Source organism: Mauremys mutica, unplaced genomic scaffold (genome assembly GCF_020497125.1).
Source record: "Mauremys mutica isolate MM-2020 ecotype Southern unplaced genomic scaffold, ASM2049712v1 Super-Scaffold_100292, whole genome shotgun sequence".
NCBI classification, from domain to species: Eukaryota; Metazoa; Chordata; order Testudines; family Geoemydidae; genus Mauremys; species Mauremys mutica.
In genome coordinates, this window is record NW_025423306.1 from 44,827 (window position 1) to 62,542 (window position 17,716).

Sequence of the window (17,716 nt, forward strand, 5' to 3'; positions counted from 1 at the left end):
AAAAGTGTGGCAGGAAGCACCAGGGCCAAACTTGTGGGCACCAAGTGAAGCACCAAGAATCCCAACCATCAGGGTAGCAAGTTCTAGAGCCCCAACCTATTGTGGCCACCCCAGCCAGAGACCCAGCTCTAGGAGGTGGGAGTCACCCAGCAGGAGGGGAAAGACTGGCTCTTGCACAGCTGGAGACAGGGAAGTTGAGTACTGTGAGCTCCAGGGCTTTACCACAAGCCAGCACAAGGTCCCACTGAGATTTGAACTCAGATTGCAGGATTCAGAGTCCTGAGTGCTGCCTGTTACACCATGGGACCAGCTCATGCTACCTTCTCTGCACATCAGTGACGCTCATGGGGCTGGTTTGTGTAAGGGGGCTCTTGGCCCTTTACTAAAACTTAGTGTGTGTGTGGGGGGGGGAGTTTGGTTGCCTAGTTCCCAGCACCAATAGAGGGGGGAAGGGCCAATGGGAAATCAGGCCCCTGAGACTGACAGTCCCCAGGGGCAATGGGGAGAGGCCAAAGCTCCAAGTTAGCTGCACTGACAGACCAGGCAGTGTAATGAGGGAGTCACCAGGCCAGGGGGTCCCGTCCAGGGAGCTGGAGCTGCCTGGGCCAGAGTGGGGCAGAGCTAAGGAGAGAGCAGGAGCCTGAGAAGAGCCGGGGAGCAGAGCTGAGCAGGTGTAGTGCCAGAAACTGCTCCCTGTAGGACTTTGCTACCTGTAGCAGTTACTGAGACCTGAGGTTGTTCTTCTTTGCTGCCTTGTCCTAATTGGCTAAAACTTGACAGTGGTTTCTCTAGCAAAGGCCAGTCCCTGGCCCCTTGGTCCAGACATCCTCACTCACATCAGGCTGCAAGTTAAGAATCATTTCCCCTTCCCGCTCTGTGGGAGGGGAGACTGTTAAACACGCTCTCTGTGCGACTGCACATGGCTAAGCAAAGAGAACAAACCCCCAATCCCCCCCTGTGCTTTGGGTGCCAGGTTTGCGGTGGGAATTCTGTAGTTCAGATGACTTCAGGCCTGGGCGTTGTGATTCTTTACCAGTTTCTCTGGCGTTGGGGTAGTTTTGTGCTCACAGCTGTGATGGCCGAGTGGTTAAGGTGTTGGCGTTTAACTCCAATAGGGATCCCCTGCTCAGGTTCAAATCCTACTCACAGTGAGGCCTGTGTTTTAGCCAGTCTCTCACCCGGGCAATACCTCTGTCCAACCCCCTGAGACACTCTCAATTCTCTCCCCACCCCAAGTAAATCCTGTTCTGCTCCTTTCACTGAGATACCTGGGACACCCCCTCACACTGTGTCCCTGAGGTGTCATGCAAACTCTCAGCGCTTGAAGCCTCTGCCACTTACCTAGTGCCCCATGCCTCATAGGTTAGCCATATTGATGTGCTCTCCTTCACGTAAATCCGCTCAGTGCGACTCCTGGCCTGTCCCTGCAGAAAGGTTTATCCCCTCTGCAGCTGCTGTGAGCTCGGGTCAGAGGACTAGGAGGCTACCGCCCACCCTCCACTGGTTCTGCTATGGAGAAACAAGTCCTCTAAGCCAACCTCGCTACAGACCTGCGCCAGGTAGTGCTCATTGTAAAAACGTTTCCTCTCACAGTCGAGAAAACGGGACCAGCGGTTCTCAGGCTGGCTGAGACAATTAAAATCCGCCCCAACACTAAACACTGTGTGGTCCAGAGGAAGGGAGCCAGTTCCTACCATAGATCTTTCTTTTCACACCTTAACATCAAGTGCCTCCTCTTGGGCCTCTGAATCCCTGCCACATTCCACGTGCCAGATGCCCCTTCCCCAGCACTGTCGTCACTCAGCTTTGCAAAGGAGCTTTCCTCACAAGTCCCTGCCCCCTCTGGCACCATCTCCGAGGGCCGTCCTGCCTAACTCTGTTCCCGCCATTTTGGGTCGACAAATAAGTCATGTGGGAAAGACAGCTCCCATCTCTCATCCTTATAGGTCAGGAGGGCCAACTAGGGGGAGAAGCCCCTGCTCTCTGTTGTCCTGCTAGGGAGCTCAAAATCAGGTACTTGCCCCAGATAAAGGTGCTGCTGCCACCCTCCCAGAAAACAAGCCCCCCCTGCACAAAGAAGGATCAAAGGGCCTGCCAAAGCCTGAGATTGAACCAGAGACCTTCAGATCTTCAGTCCAACACTCTCCCAACTGAGCTACTTTGGCAGTTGGGTAGCAGTGTTTTGGCCTGTTGATTCTCTGTTCGGGATGTTTTTGCAGCAGTTGCACACAAAAAGGACGTCATTGTGAGCGGCCCATGAAGACAAGACTTGCTTTTGCCTGCCTTGCTCAGCTTGACTTGCTGCCTCACCCCGTTCCTGCCCTAGTGCCCGGGTTGACCTGGTGGTGGAAGGGGACTGGGGGCCAGTGGTGCGGGGAGGAAGTTGAGCTGGACCCTGAGCTAGACTAGACCCTGGCGGGGAGAGTCTGGCCACCACCTGCCGCCCACCCTGTTGTCCTGGCTTTCCCCACTGGGCGTCATGTCGGGAGGGAAGTGGGGCTTCTGCCTCCCCTCCCCGATTTTCACACCGCAGAGGAGTGCGAACAGGAAAACGAACGGCTGCTCCACACCCCCACCGGAGGAACCCAACGCCCTTAGCTGCTCCCCCTGCTCCCCCCCAGCTATGCTACTGAGTGGAAGCGTCCTGTGCCCATCACACAGAGGTCGATTAATCAAAACCCTCTTCTGCCAGCACCGTGCCTCCTGCTTCTTACACTGGGCCTGCAAGCGAGGGGGCGGCTGGCACAGCGCCAAGAGTCTAACCTGTGTGGGAGGAGGAGGCTGACGCCCGCAGCCTGCTGGGGAGCTCCCAGAAGTTATTAAGGGACAGAGGCTCCTCAATGCCCTTAGTAACAAGGGTTTGGGGTCACCAAAGCCAGTATGGGGGTCACTATTTCGGCCTTATAACCCTGGGTGTCAGGTCGCTGTGCAGCTTTGATCTAGAGCTCGGATCCCAACAACCAACCAGCAACCCACAGCCTCCCCCTGGGTCTGCCCCATCTGGTTACTCCTTACAGGCCGACCTTACCCCCATTCCAGCCCCGGATTTGCCCCCAATCATCCTACTGCCACTCAGAGCCACAGACGTGGAGGTGCTGAAGGAGGGAGGGGTGACTCTAGGGTGGGGTTCTTCTCTAAAGATGGCTGGCAGAAAGGTGGTGCTTAGCTCTGTCAGTGACCTGCCCAGTTGCCTCGCTGCCAGGGGATGCAGACGTTTCTGTAAGGCGATTAATTGGGGTATTTGGCTTCTGAATGAATGTGAGGAATGTGCAATCCTGAGAGGGAATTTCCATCCCTCTTTCTATTGGCTTTCAGGGCCCCAGTGGCCTAATGGATAAGGCATTGGCTTCCTAAGCCAGAGATTGTGGGTTCAAGTCCCATCTGGGGTGAAAAACTCTTTTCTTCTTGTACATTGCAAAGAAGCCTTGGTGCTATTTTCACCAAGGAAGCTGGGAGACGTTTGAACCCAAAGTACTGGATCTTGGGAGCAATCCCCCAGAAACGGTATCTTCCACTTGACAAATGCTTTCTAGACCCATCAGTAGCAAACACTTAATACTAGTGTTTGTCTGAGAATAGAAGGAAGGGGAGTGTTTACTCCCACACCTCAGTGAGTGAAACAGACAGAAAGAGCAAGGCTGTCCTGAAAGAGAATGGATCTGTCTGGAGACAAAGCAGAACCTGAGAATGAGCAACAGTGTGAAAAGAAGAACTTCAAATGTGTGTTAGGTGTCAGTTAGGTTGGTCTGACAAATTTCAAGAAAATACCAATGCTCGCAGACTGATGCGGACACTGGCTGCTTCTGATGTTTTACTGAGAGGTCATTGAGAAATATTTTCCTTAATTATGTTATGGAATATTGGGTGGGCTATGAAGGCACCATTCCTCCTGCTTTCACCCTTGGAGACAACACGGCTACATGGCATGCGGCCAATGCTCACCTTCCAGTCAATTGCTAGAGAAGACAACACAGACAGGGATGGCAGCAGGGCAGCCTGGAGCTCCATGGCGATGGTGGGACCAGGTGTCATCAACAGGGAGGTGGCCACCCCACCATGCACAAGGCTGAGCCAGCAAGTGTGGTGTGTGCTTCACTGTGTCCCTACTCACTGCACATGGTGGTGGAGGGCTGTCCTGCCTGGCTGATGTCAGCATCTCTCTGTGAGGTCACCAGCTCCCCACCACCTTTGACCAATAGGCTGAGGTCCTGCAAAAGGCCTTTGTGATGTCACTGCCACACCCCTCCCTTGCTGTGCTAATATCCTGCCCCTGCCCAGGCACTTTGGAGGTTTGAGCTACTCCCTGTGGATCACCCCACTCAAGGAGCGTTCGTTCTAGGCAGCAAGCCGGCTAGACAGGAAAACATCAGATGCTGCTCCCAATGCTACACTCAGTATGATGACTTTCACCTCCAGAGAGACAATTACCTCGCAAGGACACGCTCACCCTAGCCAAAGCCTCCCCTGGGGCCTGCACGTGGGGGCACGTTTCAGAGCGGCAAAGGGAAATAGGCTGGCCAGGGGCATGAGGACAATGGCACAGACAAACGGGGAGGGACTTGGTCCAGCGGTGGAGGAAGACAGAAAAAGGGACAGGCATGGGATTGGCTTCCTGTCTTTTTTCCTTTGCTCAGCATTTGACCTGTGACTGTAATGGGGAGACTTGAGAAATACCTGTGGCCGCCGGCGAGGTAGGTGGCTGCCCCGAGAGCGCAGAGCTGAGCATTTTCCACTGGGTTGCTGCCTGCGCCCCCAGCGCCTGGCCGTGATCGTATAGTGGTTAGTACTCTGCGCCGTGGCCGCAGCAACCTCGGTTCGAATTCGGGTCACAGCATTGCTTTTTGGTGGGGAGGGGCTATCCTGCAGCGCGCCTCGTGGCTCAGTCTGATGGCGTCCGTTTGCAAAGAGAGCCATCAGCCGGTCCTTAGTTTCTGCTTGGTAAAGGCAAGTCAGTGGGGTCCATCCATCAGAAAAAGAGTCCCAGGACTTCTTGCTGGGCGCCAGGGTCCAAAAGCGGCACATTCCCTCCTGGAAAGGGCTGTGTTTCGAATGTCCGTCCAGTGCGTGTTGAAGGGAAGGATCTGCGTGCCTGGGAAGCTGCGTCCCTCCAGAGGCGCTTGAGAAGCCAAAGGGGCCGTGGGTGAGTTTGTGATGAGGTGAGTGTGAAGTGTGGAAGGGGGAGGGTGTCAAGAGGAGGTTTTGAGAGGAAAAAAGGTGCTGCTGAGCTGGTAGGGGAGGGCAAGGTCCCAGGCGGGTGTTGTGTGAGGAGCTGTGTAGGCCCGAAAAGGCGTCCTGCCGGGCAAGGGCAGGTGAGGAGGGCCAGGGCTTTTCCCAGGGCTGTTGCTGCGGCCAAAGCCTTTGGGAAGCAGAAGAGGGCCAGGGGTGCTGTTGCCTGCTGGGGCCCATGCGACGGTGTAGGTGTACGCTGACCATAGCTGGTCTGTGGGAGCTGGGGCCCCTCCCCTGCCCCTTTCCTCGTTAGTATAGTGGTGAGTATCCTCGCCTGTCACGTGGGAGACTGGGGTTCCATTCCCCAATGGGGAGGGTGACCCCTTTTCAAGGGGGAAACAAAGAAATCCCTGGCCTGCTCACCACATGCCTTGCATTCTCCTTCTACGGGCACTTCCCTTCGCACCCCGAACTGATGACTTTCACCTCCAGAGAGACAATTACCTCGCAAGGACACGCTGGCCCTAGCCAAAGCCTCTCCCTGGTGGCCCAGCTTCGGGGCCTGCACGTGGGGGCACGTTTCAGAGCGGCAAAGGGAAATAGGCTGGCCAGGGGCATGAGGACAATGGCCCAGACGAACGGGGAGGGACTTGGTCCAGGGGTGGAGGAAGACAGAAAAAGGGACAGGCATGGGATTGGCTTCCTGTCTTTTTTCCTTTGCTCAGCATTTGACCTGTGACTGTAATGGGGAAACTTGAGAAATACCTGTGGCCGCCGGTGAGGTAGGTGGCCGCCCCGAGAGCGCAGAGCTGAGCATTTTGCGCTAAACTGCTGCCTGCGCCCCCAGTGCCTGGCCGTTATCGTATAGTGGTTAGTACTCTGCGCCGTGGCCGCAGCAACCTCGGTTCGAATCCGGGTCACGGCATTAATTTTTGGTGGGGAAGGGCTATCCTGCAGCACGCCTCATGGCTCAGTCTGATGGCGTCTGTTTGTAAAGAGAGCCATCAGCCGGTCCTCTCAACACTGCTATTATAAGTCCTGTGCACTAACCCATTGCACCTCTGGTGCCCACCTGAGGGTCTTGTCTCCTTGATTCATGGATGGATTAGCGGAGTGGGGGGGTTGCATTAGCTAAAACAAATTCATATTAAAGGCTGCAGGATGGCAGCAGCAGAGGTGAGGAGCCTCCTTCCATGTGCTAGAGCTGGTTCCCCTTCCGTTGCTCAGGGGAAGGTTGGTGCTTTGAGCCCACCCGGTGCTGGAATGTCTCATGGGTGAGATTAACAAGACTCTTGAGAAGAGAAGAGAAGGGAGGGGAACTCTTTTCTATCCCTGCCTAGCTCCATTGGTCTCCTGTGGCCCTTTCGGCTCTCTGCTCCCCTGTTGGGGAGATGCAGAGACAAGCCCCCATCTGGGTGAGTCACCGAGAGGCTGTGTCCCATGGCGTGTGTGGGGGAGAGGGGGAGGGTTGAATGGGGCTCAAGGGGAGAAGGTTGTGTGTGACAGTGTGTGCGGGAGGGGGAGGGTGTGTTCCTTAGGATAGAAATGGTAGAAAACACAGGGGCAGTGACAGTGAAGCCCCGTGTCTGAGTGTTATGACCCTGTGTGGTGCTGCCGTTCACCACATGCCTCAGCTACTGAGTGTCCCTCTTAGAGATGCCAACCAGAACTGATTTCAGCTGCTGGACAGCTCTGCTAGGTCTTTATTCATTTGTACAGGAAAATGCTGAGTGTTTAAATTCATTTCAAGCCCCCTGCCCCCATTCGGCGAACTCCTGAACATACTGGAGAAAATCCTGCCCCCTGCTATTGGAACGATGTGCTGGAGATTTGACTAGGAAAGGGACTGTCTGAATTGTCAGAGTGGGGAATGAACAACAATCTACAGCAATGTCGTTCACACAAACACCCTCTAATCATGCTCCAACCGGAAGGGAAATGGGCAGGAATTCTCACTGTTCAGCCATTGACACACTTACACTAATGCACATCCATGAGTATGCTGGGGAAGTTGGTCTGAGCAAACAATTTGAAGTGACAATTCAGTGAGAACAAAATCATCATGCAGTAAAATGAATACACGTCAAGTAGTTGTGGCCGAGTGGTTAAGGCGATGGACTAGAAATCCATTGGTGTCTCCCTGCGCAGGTTTGAATCCTGCCAACTACGCAAGCGCTGTGCTGCTGTTGTTATTATTGCAGTCTTAGTGCCTGAGCATCCACAGTGCGAACTGGAGATAAATCTAGTTTCACTCTGTCTACACTTAAAACGCTGCTGTGGCACTGCTATAGCACTTTGGAGTAGACAGTGACTGGAGGGATTTTCCCATCCCTCTAATAGCTGCATGGACAGAACAATTCTTCCTTTTCTTTAGCACTATCTAACCCGGTCTTAGGTCACCTTAACTATATGGGATGGGATGGGATCGGTGGGGTGGGGGTCACACCCTGAGAGATGTCGCTTTGCCAGTTCAGTGCCCAGCATACACCAGCCCTTAGATCCCTCTGGGTATTTCAGTGCAGGCACTGACATGTGAGAGGAAAACATCAGCTCACAGAGACTGAATTCCCCACATTTAATCTCACTGCACTTTCCAGAAAGTCACAAAATTCAATTCATTCTTGCTAGGAGAGAGAAAAAATAAGTGATACTAAGTTTTTGGCTTGGTTAAATAAAATTAAGTGTTTAATTAATATAGTAAAAATCTGTACTGCTTCCTCTAACTAACACCACAGCGTGAAATAGGAACAGAGACAAAGCTTGTCAGTGACGACTAATTTCACAAATGATCTTCCCATTATTAATTTCCACATTGCCCCTATTGGAGGTCTGGGCACCTCCAGTGTCATTGCTCTGCGTTCACCTTCCCCTAGAATTGTTCTCGGACATTCGCTTTCCTCTGCAGCCTGGGGCTCGGGTCACTTGCTGGAGGATTCCCTGCACCTTGAGGTCTTAAAGCCACAATTTGAGGACTTCAATACCTCAGACATAGGTCAGGGGTTTGTTACAGGAGTGGGTGGGTGAGATTCCGTGGCCTGCATTGTGCAGGAGGTCAGACTAGATGATCATAATGGTCCCTTCTGACCTTAAGTCTATGAATCTATGAATCTAGTCCCAAATTTGGAAAATTGTGCAGTTCAGCATGAGAATAGTGACCCCGGCTCCTTCCTGCACCTGCTCTACATTGCTCCACAGCAGCTTCTCCCCCTGCAGAGTCACCCCAGCACGGCAGTGCAGCCGCCCAGGGTTTAGCAGGGGCCCCTGGCAAGGACAGTGGGTGCAGCTAACAGCCCAGTGTGCCTGGCCCTGAAGCAGCTGTAAAAAAGCAACCCCCCCCCACAGAAGTACAGAGACTGAATTCCTTAACTTTAACATCATGACCCCCTGTAGAAAGCCACACGTGTCAGTTGTATTTTCACAGGGAGATGCAAAAATCAAGTGACACCAATTTTTAAGTTGAGTAAATAAAGTTGAGGAGAGAGTTATTAACCTCACAAAAATATACTAAAGATCCCTCAACATAACACCTGAAGGTGAACTATGAACAGAGACAAACCTTGTCAGCAAAGGCTCATTTCCCAAACGATCCTCAAAATGTTACTAATTCCCACCCCTCCTCCACAGGAGCTCTGGGCAGTGTAACTGTTCTGCAGGCAGCTTCCCATTCAATGCTGTTGTGGGACATTCCCAGGCCTGGAAATGTACCAACGACAGAATTTGAAGAGCAAACCTGGCTCCCCGCACCAGGCGGGATTTGAGTGTTTTGTCCCTGTCACTTAGTCTTTGTCAATAGTACAGACGCCAGGGGCAGGACTCCAGGCTCTGCTTGAGGGATCCTGGCCCAGGGGCTGTGGGGGGAGAAAGGATTGTAGATTCTGACCTGTGCTCTTGAGAGGAGGTAATAAGTGAAGGGGCATTTCTGACTCCTCCCTTCCCTCAGTGTCCCCAGGGCTGGAATTCTACATTCCACAGGGCCAAACAAGGGGGTGATGCCACTTGGCTAATGAAAACCAGCGCTCCAGGTGAGGTTTGAACTCACAACCTCAGCATAGCTCATCTCAGCACTGCCCTATAAGTACTGTGCGCTAACCAATTGCGCCACTGGAGCACCTGTTAATTGCTCTTCTCCCAGTTCCCTAGGCTGATAAAGGCGAGGAGTGACCCCAAAACATTCTCAGTGGTGTTGAGAGCAGGTAACGACAAGTGTTGTACTCGGTGGGGTGGATTCTTCTTAAGGGTTCCAGGCCCCATTTGACCCTTTTGTTCTTCCCTGTGTAATAACAGAGCTGGTTAAGACTCAATGGAGCGTCCTGCTGCAGACCAACAGATCTCAAATCACTGATAACCAGCTCTAAGCGTTAGTCCTGCTTTGGGACAGTGTCTCTCATGCAACAAACTGCCCAATCTGCGCTAGCAGTGAGGCTCCCTCACTAACAGCTGAAATCAGGGAGAGCTGTGTGAAGTGCAGGGACCCAGGGTTGCCTGAACAGGGGAGAACAACACCCCAGGACTTTTAAAAATGGGAGGGCTCTGCCTTACCACTTTGTAATGACCGTAAGGGCATGAGGAAGGGGCAGCATAGGAGTCTATGTAGCTCTGATTTTTGTCTTCTGACAGTAGCCAATACCAGGTGCCCTAAAAGCCACTCCCCAACACACCACTGGGAGTTGAACCCAGGATCTTCTGTTTACAAAACAGGTGTTTTAACCAGCTAAGCCATGGTGCCTGCTGTTACTTAAAGTACCGTGTCTGTGCACACCTGACTCTGTGCCAATCCCCACTGGGCCCTGACAAGTGTTGCTCGTGTTTGGATTCTGTAAAGCAGAGGAGCAGGTGAAGTTTTGCTCCCAAGGTGGGTGTGTGATTCTTTGGACAGGTCTACACTACAAAATTAGGTTGGTGTAATTACATTAAGGTGTTGGAGTTGAAATCCACTAGAGTTCCCCTGCGCAGGTTCAAATTCTCATCACAGCGAGGCCTGTGTTTTAGCCAGTCTCGAACCCGGGCAACACCTCTGTAAAGCCCCCTGAGACACTTCTCACCCCAAGGAAATCCTGTTCTGCTCCTTTCATAGAGATGCCTGGGACACCACCTCACACTGTGTCCCTGAGGGGTCAGGCAAATTCTCAGCACCTGAACCGTCTGCCACTCACGTGGTGCCCCATAGATCAGCCATAGCCCTGGTTCCTCTCCTCTCTAGAGTGCGAAAGGAGCCAAGTCAGCGACTCCATGGGAGCTACGGGGCTGCAGAACCAACAGAGAAAAAATAGGTGCTCAGCCCCCACTGGCAGCCAGCTCCCCCCCCCCACTACAGGCCTTGCCGACAAGCTCCTCCTCTTCCCCTTCAGTGACTTCCACCTGCCAGTGATCAGCTGTTCAGTGGGGTGCAGGAGGCGCTGGGCGGGGAGCAGGGCCGGCTCCAGACCCCAGCACGCCAAGCGCGCGCTTGGGGTGGCATTTTGCCAGGAGGCCGGCAGGCGGCTCCGGTAGACCTTCCGCAGTCATGCATGCGGAAGCTCCACCAGAGCCGCGGGACCAGCGGACCCTCCGCAGGCACGTCTGCAAGAGGTCCCCCGGAGCCGCCCCCTGCAGCGTGCCGCCGTGCTTGGGGCGGCCAAATTCCTAGAGCCGCCCCTGGCGGGGAGGGGGAGGAGCAGGGACAAAAAGAGGTGGGAGAAGGAGAGGAATGGGGCAGGAAGGTGCAAGCTGGGAAGAGATGGGACAGGGGTGGGGGCTTGGGGGAAGGGGTGGAGTAGGGGCAGGGCCTAGGGTGGAAAGGGGAGGATTTGTCCTGGACCCCAGACCCCTCTAGGGCTGGCCCTGAAGGGAAGCACCGACTATCACAGTGACAATACAACTGACCAGCCTTGCGGGGGAGGCTGAGGGAGATCCGCACTCACCAGGTCTCTTCTCTCCCCCACGGTGAGCCAGACACTGCTCTCCCCTGCCTCTCACTCTAGCAGCTGGACGCCAAGGAGCCATTTCCCCACAGGAAGTGCATTGAGTGCCCCTGTGCTACTGGGGGGCTGGTGCTGCTGCTGCTGCTTCCCGAAATGACGCCCAGTGGGGGAAGCCAGGACAACAGGGTGGGGCGGCAAGCGGTGGCCAGACTCTCACCGCCAGGGTCTAGTCTTGCTCAGGGTCCAGCTCAACTTCCTCCCCGCGCCACTGGCCCCCAGTCCCCTTCCACCACCAGGTCAACCCGGGCACTAGGGCAGGAACAGGGTGAGGCAGCAAGTCAAGCTGAGCAAGGCAGGCAAAAGCGAGTCTTGTCTTCATGGGCCGCTCACAATGACGTCCTTTTTGTGTGCAACTGCTGCAAAAACATCCCGGGCAGAGGAGCAACAGGCCAAAACACTACAATGCAGCTGCCAAAGTAGCTCAGTTGGGTGAGCGTTAGACTGAAGATCTAAAGGTCCCTGGTTCAATCCCAGGCTTTGGCAGGCCCTTTTATACCTCTTTGTACAGGGATGGCTTGTTTTCTGGGAGCACAGAGGTGCCTGCACCCAAGGTGAGTCCCTGAGCTTGGGCTCTGCAATAGGAAAAAAAAACCTGTGGGCTTCTGCCCCTAGTTGGCTGGCCTGACCCTTAACAATGAAGGATGGGAGCTGTCTCTCCTATGTGAGTTATTGGTGGACCCAATATGGCAGGAACAGAGTGAGGCAGGGTGGCCCCCAGGAATGGTGCCAGAGGGGGTGCTGGGTAGTGACAGGCAGGAATAGGGGATGAAAACTCCTCTGTGCAGCTGAGTAAGGGCAGTGCCCTGGAACGGGCATCTGTGAAAATGGGAAGGTGGCAGGGATTTGGGGGCCCAGGAGGAGATGCTAGGTGTTCATTGCCTTGGAGCAGCTGGACTTGGACATGGTGGGTGTTGAGGAAATGCACATTAACAACTCTAGGGTAGCTTGATGGGCAGAGAATGATTGGTGGAAGGGCCCATCTCTCTGGTCCTCCAGGCCAGTGAAGAATGATGGGGTTGGAGTCTTGCTCTTCACATTCATGGTGTGAGTACAGAAGGGGCTGGAGCTCCCACCAGGGAGAGCATTACTGGTGGGCTTTGTGCTCTGCAGCACTGGTTATGGCTATATTAGTGTGTATGGTCCCCAGTTAAGGTGTAAAAGGAAAGTTCTATAAAGGAACTGGCTCCCTTCCTCTGGACCGCACTGTTTTTGGTGTTGGGGGGGATTTCAATTGTTGCAGCCGGCCTGAGGACTGCTGGTCCTGTTTTCCCGACCGTCAGAGGAAACTCATCTATGGTGAGCACTACCTGGTGCAGGTCTGTAGCAAGGTTGGCTTAGAGGACGTGTTTCTCCACAGTGGAACCAGTGGAGGGCAGGCGGTAGCCTCCTATTCCTCTGATCTGAGCTCACACCAGCTGCAGAGGGGATACACCTTTCTGTGGGGACAGGCCAGGAGTCGCACTGACCGGATTTACATGAAGGAGAGCACGTCGACAGCCCAGTGCAGGGTGGTGCCAATGGACTGTTTGGATCATGCAGCTCTCACCGTGTGCTCAATGTGGGCAATTCCCTGATCCAGGGCAGAGGATATTGGAAGCTGAACATCCAGAGCTTGCAAGATAAAGGGGCAGGACGGCAAGTCCTGGCGGTGTTGGCAGAACGGGAAAGCATCAGAAGGTTCAATGGCAACCAGGGGGATTGGTGGGAGTCGGTGAGGGAGGAGTTGGCGGCTTTGTTCCGGCAGTTGGGCAAACACCACAACATTAAAGAAACCAGTGGTTCCAAGTCCTGCAGCATCGCCTGTGAGTTTTTTTTCCCTCACGCTGGGTGACTGATGCCCACTGGAGACAGGTCTTTGGTCTGGCTGGATCAATGGGCTGGCGGCTATAGGTTGGGGTCCTAGAACTTAACAGTCTGGCTAGAGAGTCCTGTGGTTTGACCATATGGTTTTTTCTCGCTGCTTCACCTGATGCCCACAACTTTGGTCCCTGCAGCTGCCACACTCTTCCTCTTGCCCACATGGCATTTAAAGGAAGCAGGGCCAGGGCCAGGCTTCATAGTCAGGGCTAGGCAGGAGGGAGGCAGAGTCCCAGGCTGGAGCCCAGCACCTCTCCTCCTCTGGGCACCTGGAGCAGAGGCAGCAGGTGCTGACAGCTCCAAGGGAAGGCTTAAAAGCCACAGAGCAACCGAGGGCAGGGCAAGAGGAGGGGAGAACCATGCCTATGTGTGGCCAGCAGACAGCCACAGAGACACCCGGCCAGCCTGCTCTCTGCTCCCTGCCATGCCGAACCCCCACTGAAGGCCACTCACAGACCAGCATTCGTTCTGCGGCCGGCCAGCATCACAAGGTGGTTGGAAAGCAGGTGGGGCCTCTGACCGTTCCCACTCAATGGGCTCCTTTTGGCAGTGGGGCAGGAGATATTTCCCCCAAGAGGCTCTTTCCCAGCTGCTGAGAAGCACAGAAGTACCCGGTGTTTGCTCTTGCGGTGAAAGGGGTTAATACATTTAGGCGGCCTGGCTAGCTCAGCTGGCAGCACCTCTGGCTCTTACTCTGAAGGTTGAAGTTACAATTCCCTGTTTGGGTGCTTGGGGCTCCTCTTCAACAATACAACACACAATCTGCTTAAGCCCCCACCCAGTAACCTGGGGAAACTAACCCTGGCCACTGGGTGCCTCTAAGAGGCGATACTTTCCCCACTCACATGCACTGAGTGTAGAAAAGAAACTTTAAGAAAAAGGAGGAAAATCACCTTGTATTAACTTGGGAAAACACCACAATCAGGATTCATAACACAACACTATGAGCAAAACACCCACCCACAGCGCGCTGGGAAGTGGCCTTTTGCCTCAGGCTCCTAAATCCAGACACCAGAAGCTCTGTGGATGTGCCCCTCCCTTCACTGCACCTCACCCACAGCTGCTGTCCTGAGTCAGTGAAAACCCAGAGTTCACCTCTCACCTCCTGGGGGGAAAGCCCCTTTCTCCCTCCGCTGTCTGGCCACATTGCCGGCCACTTGCCGTTCCCCCCTGTCACCGCTCTGCTGGCCACCCTCTCTGCTCTGGGGCGTCTTGTGGTCCTACCAGGAGCGGAACAGGCTCCCTAAAAGCAGCGCCGCCCAGAGGATTCGGGGGTCTGGGGCAAAGCGGGGGAGCGGACATAAAAAAAGGCGCCACCTGCTGCAGTGCTTGTACTCACTGGGCGGCATCCGAGTCTTCAGTGGCAGCGGGTCCTTCACTCGCTCCGCATCTTCAGCAGTACCGAAGACCCAGACTGCTGCCGGGTGAGTAAAAATTAAAAAGGTGCCTCTAGCCAGGGAAGGGATTCTAGGCCAGGGCTCACGGGGGCCCTGCGGGGTCGGGGCCTGGGGCAAATTGCCCCATTTGTGTCCCCCCCGGCAGCCCTGCCTAAAAGTAACATCCACCAGAGCCCGAGCAGTAGCCCCACCCCTTCCACTCGAGGCAACACCCCTGCCCCACCCCTCTCCCCAAGGACCCGCTCCTACGCTGCCTCTTCCCCCCAGACCCCTCCTCCCGCTCACTGCTCTCCGTCCCCTCCCCCCCTCACTCGCCCTTACGGTCATTACAAAGTGGCAAGGCAGAGCCCTCCCATGTTTAAAAGCCCTGGGGTGTTGTTCCCCCCTGTTCAGGCACCCCTGGGTCCCTGCACTTCACACAGCTCTCCCTGATTTCAGCTGTTAGTGAAGGAGCCTCACTGCTAGCGCAGACTGGGCAGTTTCTTGCATGAGAGACACTGTCCCAAAGCAGGACTAATGCGTAGAGCTGGTTATCAGTGATTTGAGATCTGTTGGTCTGCAGCAAGACTCTGCATTGAGTCTTAACCAGCTCTGTTATTACACAGGGAAGAACAAAAGGGTCAAATGGGGCCTGGAAACCTTAAGAAGAATCCACCCCACCAAGTACAACACTTGTCGCTACCTGCTCTCAACCCCATGGAGAATGTTTTGGGGTCACAACTTGGCTTTATCAGCCTAGGGGTCTCAGAGAATCACAATTAGCAGGTGCTCCAGTGGCGCAATGGGTTAGCGCACAGTACTTATAGAGCAGTGCTGAGAGGAGCTATGCTGAGGTTGTGAGTTCAAACCTCACCTGGAGCACTGGTTTTCATTAACCAAGTGGCATCACCCCCTCATTTGGCTCTGTGGAATATAGAATTCCAGCCCAGGAGAACCTGAGGAGGAGTCAATAAAGGCCCCCTTCAATTATTACCTCCTCTCCAGAGCTCAGGTCAGAATCTACAATCCTTTCTCTGCCACCAGCCCCTGTGCCAGGATCCCTCAAGCAGAGCCTGGAGTCCTGCCCAGGGCGTCTGTACTATTGACAAACACTAAGTGACAGGGACAAATCCCGCCTGGTGCGGGGAGGCAGGTTTGCTCTTCAAATTCTGTCTTTGGTACATTTCCAGGTCTGGGAATGTCCCACAACAGCATTGAATGGGAAGCTGCCTGCAGAACAGTTACACTGCACAGAGCTCCTCTGGAGGAAGGGTGGGAATTAGTAACATTTTGAGGATCGTTTGGGAAATGAGCCTTTGCTGACAAGGTTTGTCTCTGTTCATATTTCACCTTCAGGTGTTATGTTGAGGGATCTTTAGTATATTTTTGTGAGGTTAATAACTATCTCCTCAACTTTATTTACTCAACTTAAAAAATGGTGTCACTTGATTTTTGTATCTCCCTGTGACAATACAACTGACACGTGTGGGTTTCTACAGGGGGTCATGATGTTAAAGTTGGGGAATTCAGTCTCTGTACTTGTGTGGGGGGAGTGTTGCTTTTTCACAGCTGCCTCAGGGCCAGGCACACCGGGCTGTTAGCTGCACCCACTGTCCTTGCCAGGGGCCCCTGCTGAACCCTGGGCGGCTGCACTGCAGTGCTGGGGTGACTCTGCAGGTGGCGAAGCTGCTGTGGAGCAATGTAGAGCAGGTGCAGGAAGGAGACGGGGGTCACTATTCTCATGCTGAACTGCACAGTTTTCCAAATTTGGGACTAGATTCATAGATTCATAGACTTAAGGTCAGAAGGGACCATTATGATCATCTAATCTGACCGCCTGCACAATGCAGGCCACAGAATCTCACCCACCCACTCCTGTAACAAACCCCTATCCTATGTCTGAGTTATTGAAGTCCTCAAATCGTGGCTTAGAGACCTCAAGGTGCAGGGAATCCTCCAGCAAGTGACCCCGTGCCCCATGCTGCAGAGGAAGGCGAATGTCCGAGAACAATTCTAGGGGAAGGTGAATGCAGAGCAATGACACTGGAGATGCCCAGACCTCCAGTGGGGGCAGCGTGGAAATTAATAATGGGAAGATCATTTGTGAAATTAGTCGTCACTGACAAGATTTGTCTGTTCCTATTACACGCCTTCGTGTTAGTTAGAGGAATCAGTACAGATTTTTACTATATTGCTTAAACACTTACTTTTATTTACCCAAGCCAAAAACTTTAGTGTCACTTATTTTTTTCTCTGTCCTAGAAAGAATCAATTGAATTTTGTGACTTTCTGGAAAGTGCAGCGAGATTAAATGTGGGGAATTCAGTCTCTGTGTTTGCGAGCTGATGTTTCCCTCTCACAGGTCAGTGCCTGCATTGAAATACCAAGAGGGATCTAAGGGCTGGTGTACGCTGGGCACTGAACTGGCAGAGCGACGTCTCTCAGGGTGTGAAACCCCCCCAAACCCATAGAGTTAAGGTGACCTAAGCCCGGGTTAGATAGTGCTAAAGAAAAGGAAGAATTGTTCTGTCAATGCAGCTATTACAGGGATGGGAAAACCCCTCCAGTCACTGTCTACTCCAGAGTGCTATAGCAGTGCCACAGCAGCATTTTAAGTGTAGACAGAGTGAAAGTAGATGTGGCTCCAGTTTGCACTCTGGATGCTCAGGCACTAAGTCTACAGTAATAATAACAACAACACAGTACTTGCATAGTTGGCAGGATTTGAACATGCGCGGGTAGACCCCAATGGATTCCTAGCCCATCGCCTTAACCACTTGGCCACAGCTATTGGATGTACAGCTGTATCATTTCATGATGATTCTGTTCTCACTGAATTGTCACTTCAAATTGTTTGCTCAGACCAGCTTCCCCAGCACACTCACTGCTGCACATCAGTGTAAGTGTGTCCTTAGGTGAACAGCAAGAATTCCTGCCCATTTCCCTTCCGGCTGGAGCAAGATGAGAGTGTGTTTGTGTTAATGACATTGCTGTAGATTGTTGTTCATTCCCCACTCTGACAATTCAGACAGTCCCTTTCCCATTCAAATCTCCAGCACATCGTTCCAATAGCAGGGGGCAGGATTTCTCTGGGGCACTGAAATTTTTTCAGGGGGCTGGTGCATGAACTCAGCCTTGCATTCCACCCTTGATGTTTCATGGACTAACAACAGGAGCAGAAAGAAAGAGCCGAGCCAACATCTCCCTGGCAGGGATGCAGGTGCCACGTCCCCTCTGTCTGACCATCGCCATTGCAGGAGAGAAGGGGTCACTGGAATCGAAGGCCCTGGCTCAGACCAGAGACACAGGGAGGTTTTGCTGTTCACGGATCTGTGCAAAGGAAATTGTGTCTCT

At 53.5% G+C, this 17,716-nt stretch overlaps 7 non-coding genes across 7 annotated transcripts; 4 read left to right on the forward strand and 3 right to left on the reverse strand.

Moving 5' to 3' along the window:
- Positions 1-236: 236 nt before the first annotated feature.
- Positions 237-308, reverse strand: TRNAQ-CUG. The gene has a single exon. It is a non-coding gene; the product is annotated as a tRNA-Gln (tRNA).
- Positions 309-3,316: 3,008 nt separating this feature from the next.
- On the forward strand, positions 3,317-3,389 carry TRNAR-CCU. The gene has a single exon. It is a non-coding gene; the product is annotated as a tRNA-Arg (tRNA).
- Positions 3,390-7,256: 3,867 nt separating this feature from the next.
- On the forward strand, positions 7,257-7,338 carry TRNAS-AGA. Its single transcript has one exon. It is a non-coding gene; the product is annotated as a tRNA-Ser (tRNA).
- Positions 7,339-9,183: 1,845 nt separating this feature from the next.
- TRNAI-UAU lies at positions 9,184-9,277 on the reverse strand. The gene is made up of 2 exons: positions 9,240-9,277; positions 9,184-9,219 (listed from the first exon to the last, which is right to left on the reverse strand). It is a non-coding gene; the product is annotated as a tRNA-Ile (tRNA).
- Positions 9,278-11,539: 2,262 nt separating this feature from the next.
- Positions 11,540-11,612, forward strand: TRNAF-GAA. Its single transcript has one exon. It is a non-coding gene; the product is annotated as a tRNA-Phe (tRNA).
- Positions 11,613-15,150: 3,538 nt separating this feature from the next.
- Positions 15,151-15,244, forward strand: TRNAI-UAU. Its single transcript has 2 exons — positions 15,151-15,188; positions 15,209-15,244. It is a non-coding gene; the product is annotated as a tRNA-Ile (tRNA).
- Positions 15,245-17,071: 1,827 nt separating this feature from the next.
- Positions 17,072-17,153, reverse strand: TRNAP-AGG. The gene has a single exon. It is a non-coding gene; the product is annotated as a tRNA-Pro (tRNA).
- Between the last annotated feature and the right edge of the window lie 563 nt (positions 17,154-17,716).